Here is a 13,252-nt window from a genome sequence, read left to right on the forward strand (position 1 = left end):
TTTCGGCTTGATCTTTAGACGGATAATCTTGTTCTCTTATTAGACAATTGATCAGAAACTTTAATATCATGAGCTGGATCTCGGCTTTCCTTTGAGACATGGCCTCGCTTATGCTTTCTGGATCATCCCCTGTACGGATGAAACGATATATTCTGTCTAGATCTTCTTTCATATTCGGTAAGGTGACTAGATACTCGGCCACCTTTCTTACGCGGAATGAATATAAAACCATATTATCCTCGCCTGGGACTGGATCATAGCCGCATTCGGCAAGGGATTTTCTTATTTCTGCTACAGTCTGATGTCTGGGCGTACGCTGTGACGCTTGTGCATGTAATTCGGCTGTCGTTAAACGCTTGTGTGGCGGCGGGGTTTGAGGAGTACCTCCCCCTGCGGCCCCTAAACTAGAGTCGTCTACTGAGGCTCTTCGTCCTGGCAGAGTGGGAAATGGAAATGCAGGCTGGACTTGTATGGCTGGCTGGACCGGGGGTACCGTAACAGGTACTCCGGTGTCTGGAGAAGCGGGAAGTGCCTGATTTACAGGGACTGGCGGAGCGCGAACAGGATTTGCATATTCTGGGACTGTGTCGTCCAAATAGGACGAAATAAAAATATCAGCTGCGGTCTGTTTGTGACGTAGCTTGGTCGGAACTAATGGTGGCGGGAAATTACTGGATGCCTCTGGGGTCGCTTTTGGCAAGCCCTCGGCAAGAAGAGGATACATACCCCTATTAAGGGCATGCCTCTGTCTGTCTGACTGTTCGGCTTTGACTTGTTCACCTATCTCGATTAGTTCTTTTTCTTGGGCTCGTTCCAAGGATTCTCTACTTAATTCTGACTTTCTGATTTCTTTTTCGGTTCTTTTATGAGATTTTTTACGCCATAACTCGATGGCATCTTTCTGTGATTGTCTGGCTTTCTTTTTCCATAATGCTTCTTCTACTCGCATGATGCACTCGGCATCCCATGTACCCGATACGGGCCATCTATACTTTTCTTCTAACTGTTTGGTATACTCTACCCATAAATCTAGATACAATATGGCGCTTATGCCATGCTTCTGATACATAAAGTGACCTGGACTGTCCCTCGGCGGAACAGGAACTGCTTCTTCTAACAAACCTTTTCTAGTTTTTAGCTGACGTAATCTCGAAAAGAGAGACATTGTAAACTTGAATCGGAACACAATACAATACACGAGGAACAATAACAATTGGGAGAACAATTCAGGCATACCACGACATTGGAAATACATTGAACAACATCATAACATAACAATTCGGACAGAATATTACCTGGAATACTGAAAACAGAAACACAAGAATTTCTCGAGAACGGAACAGACTAGAGTTACTGGATGCACTGCTGAAACAGTACGGAACATACCGGTCCCATAAAGGGACACATCAAGACCCGTATCCACCTAGGTGAACACTTCGTTTGTGAGTCTGTGTACCACCAACCCACGGACCAGAGTCAATTTAGATTGACCCTGTCTAGATACCACCCCAGTAATGGTACTCACCGGGCAGCAAGAACGAAAGGCCTCGGACTGGACTGGACTGCTTCGATACCGGACGGACGACGAACTTCGGACTTCAGTTACGGGTGGACCTCCGGATACCTCGGACCTTGGACTCTTGGCTTGGGCTCTGGTCGGGACTCGCCGCGTTCCTCCACCGTCTCGCTTGGATGCTGGACCGCCTCCTCCGTCTCCTCCGTGGGCCTGAGGGATACTTGGAGCAGAAATATCTGCCGGTGTGCAGAAGAGTTCCGTCACGACTGCAGAGGGTCAGGGGGTCGGCGTGGCTTCACCGACGCGTGGGGAAAGGGCAAGTCCCTATTCGGGCGCCATTATGTGGTAAATAAATAAATAATACCTCTCTTTTTGACTAAACATATATCATAACAGATAGCTCAATAAATAAGAGTCAAGATTCGAGGTAGTAGGAGTTTCGCAGGTTTATTACAGCATAAAGGACAGGAACAGAACAACCTGCTTAGGAATAGGATGGCAGGGCCCAGCAGCGCTGCTGGGGACAGGATCGGGACAAGGGGAACGGAGAGAGACTTTTTTAATAACAGTGCATGAGCATATATACATAACGCAAACACATAGCATTACATTGCAATAGGCGTAGCAGTGGGTGGAGCAAAAGGTGTGACGCGTAGCAGTCGCGAAAGATAAGGGGGAAAAGAGGTGTAACAGGGCGTATACATAGACATGTGATGCAAACGTAACAGAATATGTCATGAATGGGGCGGAAACCATGGAGGGGGCTACCTGAGGAGCCGGGACCTCTAACCTGATGGTGCGCGCAAACTGGCAATGACGTGTTACTAGGAGAAGCTGGGGGCTATGAACTCTGTGCTAGGAGCAGAGACTGAAGTCTGGAGAGTCAGGGCGACATGTACCTAAACAGTATCTAGTATCTGATGTTTAGAGAACATGTTGATATAAACTAGAAGTTAGGAGGGGAAAGGCTAACTTGATTCTAAGACTGGACCATGCATTATTCTACATGTAGTGCGTGATGAAGAATATGAAATGACCATTAAATGCAGTATTTCTCTAACGTGGAGACGTGAAGGCTAGACAATGACGGAAACTATTGATGCGATTCAGTAGTTTAGGAATGCAGAGAAGGAGGACTGAACTGATAACTGGAACTATAACATTTTCTTGGCAGACTCAGAGGCTGAGCCAGGCTGGACCGGGCACTGTGAGGCAGGAAGTAAGTGAAGGGTCGAGGATACAGGTGGGGGCTGTATCGCTCCTCAGCGAAGTTTCAGGAGACAGGAGCTGAATCTGGTGTCCAGGCCCTTTTGAGGCCTAGAAACGGGGACTTTACAATGGAATAACGTGCACACTGAGAAACGTGGCAACGTAGCTTTACATAGACCTGATATTCGTAGTATTCACGAGAACTGGAAACTGGCATACTAGAGGTGGACACGACTATAATTGCGTCATTAATTGAACATGGGGAATACATATGCATATTTAATCATGCACACATAACATATGATGGATGACACGTAGGGACACAGAACATAGCAAAATTTACTTTTCCACAATAGGTGTAGTCATACCTTACAGGCAAGGGTGCACAAAAAAGTTTGCCTCCCCCTGCACACACTTAGGTAAGTCCAGCTCTTTGTTCATTTGGAAAATAAACCTGGGGTTGTAGGGAAACATTCAAATCCATACATTTCTGTATCTGCCCATCAAAACAAATCAGCCAATAAATGTCACACTGCATTGTGCCCAGTTGGTGGGCCAGGAGACCAGACTGAAAAGTCAGTTTTTGTGTTTTGCTACAGGATTCCCAGAGCCTTAGAATTTCAGTAAGGCCTCCTTCATGCCATACAATGTAGGCAAAAAGGGATTCCCATAATTGTCCCCCTTGCATCTTCTGTGTGGAGGGATAGAAGACATGCATAAGACACAGGCTCACCCCACCTACATTTAAAAATGGATGCACCTAAATATTATTTAGTTTATTTGAACAACAACCCAGTGACTGTATGGAAACTTGCCTGATTCTACCCCGGTCAGAATTCCCCGCCCTGTAGTCCTGGGGAGAATATGCTGAATTTGTGCTTTTGCATGACAAATATTGAAACACTATGGTACCCATAGTCTCGTGAACAACATACCAAAAGCACCAAGGTTTCCAGCCCACAAATAGATCATATGAAATGAAAAAATCTGAAAACATTTGATTAAAAATTATCCCCTATGGACAAAGAAACCGAGGAGTGGAGCATGCAGTGACCAAATAGATATCTTGAGAATAATGATTAAGCACAATTGACGGAAGAACTCTGGGCCCGATTCACAGAGCGAACTTAAGATAAAATCCTAAACTTACTACTTTCGGTATTCACAGAAGTTAGGATTTTGTCTTAAATCTGTCTTCAGACAGACTTAAGACAGACTTAAGTTAGGAGTTTGTCTTATGTCTGTCTTAAGTCTGTCTTAAGACAAACTTAAGACAAAATCCTAACTTCTGTGAATACCAAAAGTAGTAAGTTTAGGATTTTGTCTTAAGTTCGTTCTGTGAATCGGGCCCTCTGTGTCCTCCTAAGCTTGTCAGGTATATTCAGAAGATCGGCTAGAAGTTATTTAGGCTCCCCTGTCCAATTAACCTTTTCCTGAATGTGGAGTCCTAACTTAGAAGTTTAAATCATTGTAATACAAAAAGCATACACAAACTACATTTTAAACATGATCTTCTGGGCAATCAGTCAGGAACAACTTAGCTACAACTTTCAGTAGATGTCTTAAGAAGTGTAACATCAGGTAATTTTGAGCTGGCCTTCTTCATATAGTCATGACAAAGAAACAAAAGAATGTGGCCCGCATCATGTCCAAAATATTATTTGTGTAGGCGAGCATGGAGATTCAATGATTGAAACCCTCTCCGCATGACCGAGGAACAGAACAAGGGGCAGCAAATGCATGTTCATCTGGAATGCAGGCCAGCCAATCGGGACGAGGGCATTCAATGATCCATCAGTAGAAATGGGGATGATATTGAACATAATGGATTTGATATATTTCATCATGTTATCAAGATGTTTATTTGATTCTAAAGCACAGGAGCCCCAAACCAGAATGTCTTTCATTTTGAAAAGGATCAACTCTGCAGCATCCAGCTGAGCAAACATAGGAAACCTAAACCCACTAGGAACTTAGCAAAGGCAGCAGAGCACTGTACTGGGACAAAGACAGAAAAAGAAAAACAGGGAATAATTCCCAAGAGGTATTTGGAGGATCAACTAAGTGAGGGTGTAGAAGCAGGAGGACCACTTATGGTGTCGCATATATAATAAGAGGAAGTGGAGGACCAGCTTTGGCGTTCCTTGAAGAGGTGTGTCCTCAGGTATCCCTGAACTGAATCTGTGCCTGCCTGCCTGGTATCCTCACATTAAGGAGATCTAGTGGAATAGCTATATGGATTTGCTATTGCAGCAGACATGCCCCTGTGCAGGGGTGGATGACAGGAAACATAATAGTTTTGGAAAATACTGTGAACATTTAACCCCTTCGCAGAGAGGGTAATTCCCCCACGGCACGTGGGTGGACGGGGGCCGCAGCGCTCCGGTGCTTGTGACGAGCCCAGCTCGTCATGAGTCACAGTAGAGGTGTGCTCATGACGAGCTGGGCTCATCACAGCCCCGCCCACTGATTAGTTCTCCCACACAGGCGGGGAACCAATCGCGCGTGGGCGCTCGCAGGCAGGTCACTCCCCACGCCACCACACGGCCGCCAGCTGCCTCGTGTCCTGCCTCCTGCTGCTCGCTGGTTCCCGAAATTTCCCGATCCTTTCCCGCCGCTGCGTCCCTGCGGCCCCGCCCCCCTGCTCCCCATTGGCCACCCCGCTCCCGCCTCCCAGCTGCTCCTCCCTCCCTAACCCCCTCTTATGGAGGCCGCGCAGCGGCCGCACTCAGCGGGCGCACCAAAGGCAAGCCCGTCTGCGCCTGTCCGCACCTGGACCGCGCCCAGTGCCAGAACCCCTGGACCCTGCGAACGCCACAACACCAGACTCCGCTACAACGTCAGCTCCCTCCACGCACTCAACGCTGGCCGAAACCACACCTGCTTCCTAGCCGCCCCGAAACGTACTCACAGACATTTCTCCTGCCACACCTGCAGCTTCACCTGCGACAGAACAACCAAACCCCCAAGGACTGGACCCAACCACCTCCGCTGCATACTCCTCAACACCCGCTCCGCACGCAAACACGCCGTCGAGCTCTGGGATCTGCTCGACACCTCCACCCCAGACGTGGCCTTCCTGACCGAGACCTGGTGGAACGATGCCTCGGTGCCCGACATCGCCATAGCCATCCCGGACGGCTACAAGATCACCCGCAGGGCTCGTGCCAACGGAACCGGAGGAGGAATAGCCATCGACCCTCAAGGTCGCCACCCACGTCGACACCCTCAACACCACCGAACACCTGCACTTCCGGATCCACACCGACTCCAACACCACCCTCAGAGGAACACTCATCTACAGACCACCCGGACCCCGTGCTCAATTTAGCGACTCCATCACCGACCTCGCCAGCACCCATGCACTCGCCTCCACGGACTACATCCTCCTCGGGGACCTGAATTTCCACCTCGAGAACAACAACGACGCCAACTGCACCACCCTGATCGACAACCTCGCCAACCTCGGCCTCAGACAACTCATCACCGCACCCACCCACGCCGCCGGCCACATACTGGACCCCATCTTCTCCACAGGCACCCACGTCGCCTTCAACCACACCACCGAACTCCACTGGACCGACCACCACTGCATCCATTTCACCTTCAACAAACCAAACACGCATCACCACACCCAACAGCTAACTTGCCGCTGCTGGAGCAAAGTCACCGAAGACCAGCTGATCACCACCCTTGCCCAAAACCCACCCACCGACCCTACCAACCCAGACATCGCAGCCCGCAACCTCAGACAGTGGATCGACGACTGCACCAACACCCTTGCCCCACTCAAGAAACCCTCCAACAACCACGCCAGCAAGAGAGCCACCTGGTTCACCGACGAGCTGCAGGCCTCCAAAAGCACATGCCGGAAACTGGAGAAGATATGGCTCCGCGAACGCACTATGGACAACCACACAACCCACAAGGACGCCACCCGCAGACATCACCACCTCATCAGATTAGCCAAGAGATCCTCCTTCAAAGAGCGATTGGACAACAACGCACACGACAGCAAAGAGCCCTTCAGCATCGTAAAGGAACTCTCCAACCCCAGCGCCAACGACATACCGCCCTCACAAGATCTGTGCGACTCACTAGCCATCTTCTTCCACCGCAAGATCGCTGACATCCATGACAGCTTCAACACCATGACCGTCCCGACTACGCCAGACCCCACCTCCCCTGTGAACACCACCAGCACCAACCACCTGACCTCCTGGTCCAACGTCAACGACGAGACATGCAAGGTCTTGAACTCCATCCACTCAGGATCTCCGTCAGACCCGTGCCCACACCACGTATTCAACAAAGCAGACGCTGCCATCGCACCCCAACTACGGAAGGTAATCAACATCTCCTTCGAAACAGCGACATTCCCGGAAAGCTGGAAACACGCCAAAATCAACGCCCTCCTCAAGAAGCCCAAGGCGGAACCCAAGGAGCTCAAGAACTTCCAGCCCATCTCCCTGCTCCCGTTCCCGGCGAAGGTCATAGAGAAAATCGTCAACATGCAACTGGCTCGCCACCTGGAAGACAACAACATCTTAGACCCGTCCCAGTCCGGATTCAGACGCAACCACAGCACCGAGACAGCCCTCATCGCCGCCACAGACGACATCAGGTTCCAACTAGACAACGGCGAAACATCAGCCCTCATCCTCCTGGACCTGTCAGCCGCCTTCGACACGGTCTGCCATCGCACTCTAAAGACACGCCTCCTAGAAGCCGGAATCCATGAGAAGGCCCTTGACTGGACCACGTCCTTCCTTTCCGGCAGAACCGAGAGCGTCCGCCTCCCGCCCTTCCGATCCGAGGCCACTGACATCATCTGCAGCATCCCCCAGGGCTCATCCCTCAGCCCGACGCTGTTCAACGTCTACATGCCCCCCCTCGCACAGGTGGCCCGCCAGCACAACCTCAACATAATCTCCTACGCCGACGACACCCAGCTCATCCTCTCCCTCACCAAAGACCCGCACACCGCCAAAAACAACCTCCACGAGGGAATGAAGGCCGTCGCCGACTGGATGAGGAACAGCCGTCTGAAGCTAAACTCGGACAAGACGGAGGTACTCATCCTCGGACCCACCCCCTCAGCCTGGGACGACTCCTGGTGGCCGACCACACTGGGAACAGCACCGACACCCACCGACCATGCACGCAACCTAGGATTCATCCTCGACTCCTCCATCTCCATGTCTAAACAGGTCGGCGCCGTCTCCTTCTCCTGCTACAACACCCTCCGCATGCTCCGCAGGATCTACAAGTGGATCCTGACCGAAACAAGAAGAACGGTGACACAGGCCCTCGTCAGCAGCAGACTGGACTACGGCAAAGCACTCTACGCAGGAATCCCAGCCAAACACCTACAACAAATACAACGCATCCAAAACGCCTCCGCCCGACTGATCGTCAACGTCCCCCGCCGCAGTCACATCACCCCCACCTGAGAGACCTACACTGGCTCCCCGTCGACAAGAGGATCACCTTCAAGCTCCTCACCCATGCACAAAAAGCACTCCACAACGCCGGACCAGCCTACCTTAACAGCAGACTCAGCTTCTACACCCCCACCCGCCAGCTCCCCTCCGCCAGCCTCGCCGCCGTCCCCCACATCCAACGAACAACCTCCGGCGGCAGATCCTTCTCCTAAATCGCCACCAAGACCTGGAACACCCTCCCTACCCACCTATGGCAGACCCAGGACCTGCTCGCCTTCAGAAGACTCCTCAAGACCTGGCTCTTCGAGAAGTAGCGGCACCCCCTCCCCTCTGCGCCTTGAGACCCTCACGGGTAAGTAGCGCGCTTTACAAGTACTTTGATTGATTGATTGATTTATGACGAGCCCAGCTCGTCATGAGTACAGCTCCAGTGTTCCTCATGACGAGCTGGGCTCGTCATAAGCATGGAATGGGTTAAAAAATAAATAAATTTTTCCCTGATGTACAACCAATCGGAGCATATGAGATGTCACTCACCTACAGGTTCATTAAGATGTTTAGAAGTTGAAAATGTTTGGATTTGACCTGTTCCCTAAGCTCCAGAAGGTGATATGTGTCACAATAAGGACAGAAGCCCCCCAAATTAAGTTTGATCAAACTTCTTGAAAATAGCTTCCTGCTTTGCTTCCACTTGGGTTTCTCAACATGCAACAAATACAAAGAAAAACTATTTCTTAGAGGTTTCCTTACAGCCGAAAAAGGCTGTTCACCAAGGTAACTTACACATGTGAATAAGTTACATGAATAAATGTACGGTCGAGTAACTGTACTAAACTTGGCTATTTACCATTTGTGTGAGTGACTTTCTCAAAAGTGTAGGCTTACACATTTCCACCCCCTGAAAAAGGGAGTGAAGCCATGTAGGAGTGTTAGGGCTTGATTTCGATCTTGGTGGATGGAATACTCCATCACAAACATGACGGATATCTTGTCTTCTGTTTTACAAGTGCCATAGGATATTATGCACTTGTATTATTGGCATACAGGATATATGTCACGTTTGTGATGGATTATCCCATCCGCCAAGATCTAAATCAGGCTCCAAGTTACTACAGTCAAAAAAGGGCAGTAGTATGTCCAACACCACACATGGCCATCCACTGATACTGCAACATGTTTCCATAGAAGATAATAAAGGCAGGGACTTACAATAGAACCCCATAAGAAATAATGTTTAATTAAATTAAATTATTTCATCTATTTAAAAATATGAATACAGTTAATTTAATGTTATTTTTTAATTTAAACTTCGGAAAAATATTTTTGATTAATTGAATATATTTAAATTAATTATATATGTAATTCAAAATTAAGCGCTATTGCATGTTTTTCATTTTATTCTACATTTAAAGTTTATAAATTAACTTACAATATTATTTAACCCAAAAATAGTTTAGTATTATTTTGCAAGTTTAACAAACGTTTTTTAGTTTCCTATATTCTATACTGTAAAAGACCTCATTTCACCATAGTAAAGTTTAAGAAACGTTTTCACTTTCCCCTATACTTTATCATACCACTAGCATGGCTACGACCAAGGTGCAAGCAGTTCAAGAATGGCCCTGTCCACCTTCATTTCAGCCAGCATTCATTACCATCATTGTGGCCATTACCAAGTAACCAAAATTGATGAAACTTTTCTCCGGGGAGAGAAACAAGAAGAAGTAGTCAAGAAACTAAAGCCTTCACCATGGCACCAATACTCCAAACATTTGCTTTCTTTTAATTGTTGAGGCATGTGTTTCATCCTTTGCTTCTGGTGCTGTGCTATCTAAAAGAGATTCAGAGACTGAGGTGTTGCATCTCGTAGCATATTTTTCAAAGCTATGCAACCAAACACACCTAACTATGCATAATTATGCCATACTTGACCGTGAACATCTTTCTATCAAATAGGCTACCTAGAAGGAGGCCTACATTCAGTGACTGCATTGACAGATCACAATGCCATACTATATTTGCAATCAATGAAATATGCTAAGTGTACTCTTTTCCTGAATCCAATATGAACTTACCTATCGACTAGGACATCAGAATAGCAAGGCTGATGCCTCATCCTACTGTTATACTTGCTGCTCAGCCAGTGTGAATGTGCTGTGAAATGGTGTGCATAGTGAGGATCCCTGGATGTGGAGTGTCAGTTGGAGTATGGGATGAGCAGCAGGAAGGCTGCTCCTGGTGGGGCTCCTCTTGTTAACATCTTACTTGAATAAAACTACCTGCTTAATACATGGTCTACCTGACGTCTTCATTACCACATAAACAAACCTATCTATGCATAATTATGCCATACTTGACCGTGAACGTCTTTCTATTAAGTAGGCTACCTAGAAGGAGCACTACATTTAGTGACTGCATTGACAGATAACAAGGCCCTACTATGTTTGCAATCAATTAAATATGCTAATGCTGTTCATTCTGAGTGTACCCTTTTATTTTCCTGAATCCAATATGAACTTACCTATTGATGCCTCGTACTACCACTCAGTATTGTGAAATTTAAGTTTAAATATCTTTTTATAGTTTAATGTTTTAATTTATTATAGATTTTTGTGTTTTATATTTTATAGTAAATATATATATATGTATATATTATTAATATATTAAATATTTAATATATTATTTTTTCGATTTATATAAAAGTCGATATTTTATACATCTATATTTTTTACATTCATATTTTTGTTGGCTATACTGTTTTACTCCATATTTTTAACATCGATATTTTTTACATCAATATTGTGTAAGTGAACCCTCCCCTTGTATAGAAGCAGAATAATTATATAGTAGAAGATCTCTTGGCTTTATCTGCAGACCCCGTACCTTAGTCTACAGATGGTAGATCTACATCATAGGTGCTGTGCTGTCTTGCTCTTCTCCCTGGAAAGGTCCTTCTCCAAGTGTGTGCTCCGTATCTGTGTACTCCAATAAGACCAAAGTACGTACTCCCAAACAACAGCTGCATCGGTATGTTTTGTCTCGGTGCTAGGGCCTGACCAGAACAGAATAACAAGGGGCATTGTTGATCGACCTTGCTCCCAATGTTCAGACTAAATCCCACAAACCTGCAGAGTGGGAACACAGCGGTAGGTTCCCATGTGAAAAAGGCAAAGAGGCATTTGCAAAATAAACTTGTGTTATAACATGCGCAAACCAGCGGACAGTCTGCAGCATGCCCATGCTAACTTAGAGAAGACGACAATGTCCCCATGGGCCATGTGACATCAGAATAAACAATTGCTTATTGTCCTTCTCCAAATATCCTATCCACAGTTACCAGCAGTTCAATACAATCTTTAGCATCTGTTGAGGATTTTTGTGAATACATATTTTTGAAAACTTTAACAAGGAGAATGTGGTTTTACACTTGATTACACATGAACACACTGATATAGTACTATTGTCTTTAAAACAAATGTCCTAGGATGTGTAGAAGTGTGTTTTCACGGCCATTATTAGGTTGGCTTTAATTTGGGCCTAGGAGGTATGTTTTTCAAAATGAACGTTTGCCCCCTGCACATTTCACTGTTCAAAATTTCTGAAGCATGTAGTCAAGTTGGACAGAGGGGAGGATACTCCCACGTCCTTTGTCCAGTTACGCACCAGAGCAGGAACCAAGGGTTCCTGAACTGGTTCAAACTGGAGTATGCACAGAGGGCACCATATGTGCCCTTCAAATCAGTCTGGTGGCACTGGCAAGCGCCCCCACCCCAGCCCAATAAACTAAGTCCTGTCTGGGAGGTGGTCACACCTCCCTGTGGCAAGAAACCCATTGTTCTACCTTCCCCTGCTCAAGCTTGGCTCAGCAGGATGGCAGAATTGTATCTGTGGTCGGCAGCAGCAATAGCTTGCTTGCAGAGTCTGAAAGGCTGCCATCAGGAGGACAGGGGAGGTCCCCTAAGGGTCACCCCAGTACATGGGATCCTACTTCCAACACTGGAATCGATGTTAGGGTATGATTTCAACATGTTTGATACCAAACATGACTGGGTTTGATGCAGCCACTATATAGTTAAGTACCTGGAAATTACTGATGTCCACTATATGTTTAAAAATGGCTGCCCGCACTTATAAAGCCTGAAGAATTTACTACGGGGTTTGTAGGGGTGTCCTGCTCATGCGGGGGCACCCTCACACTTATAACCATGCACCCTGCCCTCAAGACTGAAGAACCTGCCATAGGGATGACTTGTAGGCTTTAAGTGTAGCGACCTTGGATATAAGGAAACTTTTATCTGTCATGAGAAGTGCAAGCACCAACTTACACAGGCGGTAATGACAAGCCTGTAGTCACAGTTTAAGTGGACTCCAATGGGTGGCATAATACATACTGCAGCCCATGGGAGACTACTGGTGTACCTATGCCCTGGGTATCTTAGTACCATATACTAGGGACTTACAATGGTACACCAGTAGCTAATTGTGGAGGTCCCAAAGTACTTACCATGTCAATTTTGGGAAGAAAGCACAGTTGTTGGGGTCCTGATTAGCAGGCTCCCAGTAGACTAGGTTAAAAACACACTGACACCAGGCAAAAAGTAGGCGGAACCATGCCCGAAGGATCCTACTTTCCTACAGTGAGCAAAGGAATGATGGGTTGGGATGCTATCCTGAGCGACTCCCAGTGGTTACACAAATTGCAATCATTCATGCCATCACCTTTTGTGTGTTTCATGTACTGCCCCTAGTGGCATCGGTATTCCCAGAGGTGGGTCCCATGCTCACTGTGTCACTGGACCCAAGCTGTCCTCGCCTGATGAGCCCATAACTAGGGTGAAACCGGTCCTGGGTTGCTAGTATTCCAGTTCATGGAGGACCTGGCCTGACATTCCGGGTTAGACTGTTCCCATGGGATCAAGACTGATTTGCATTTGGCTGGGTGCAAACTGAGTTGGCATGGAGAGAAAAGAAAGATGGGTTGGGATGCTACCCCGAGCGATTACCTGTGGTTAGACAAATTGCACACATTCCTTCTAACACGTCTTCTGTGTAAAATGTCCAAATACTGGGGTTTGGCCACCCT

The 13,252-nt window shown here is 47.2% G+C and overlaps 1 long non-coding RNA gene across 4 annotated transcripts in view; it reads right to left on the bottom strand.

The window, feature by feature from the left end:
- LOC144754482 (uncharacterized) overlaps positions 1-13,252 on the bottom strand; it is a 620,848-nt gene that overhangs the window by 205,827 nt on the left and 401,769 nt on the right. For all 4 annotated transcript variants that reach the window (XR_013594731.1, XR_013594730.1, XR_013594732.1 and 1 more), the window contains one exon: positions 11,053-11,294. This is a non-coding gene — a long non-coding RNA (uncharacterized LOC144754482). The remainder of the gene's footprint in view (positions 1-11,052; positions 11,295-13,252) is intronic.

The sequence above is a fragment of the Lissotriton helveticus genome, chromosome 5_1 (genome assembly GCF_964261635.1).
Source record: "Lissotriton helveticus chromosome 5_1, aLisHel1.1, whole genome shotgun sequence".
NCBI lineage: Eukaryota > Metazoa > Chordata > Amphibia > Caudata > Salamandridae > Lissotriton > Lissotriton helveticus.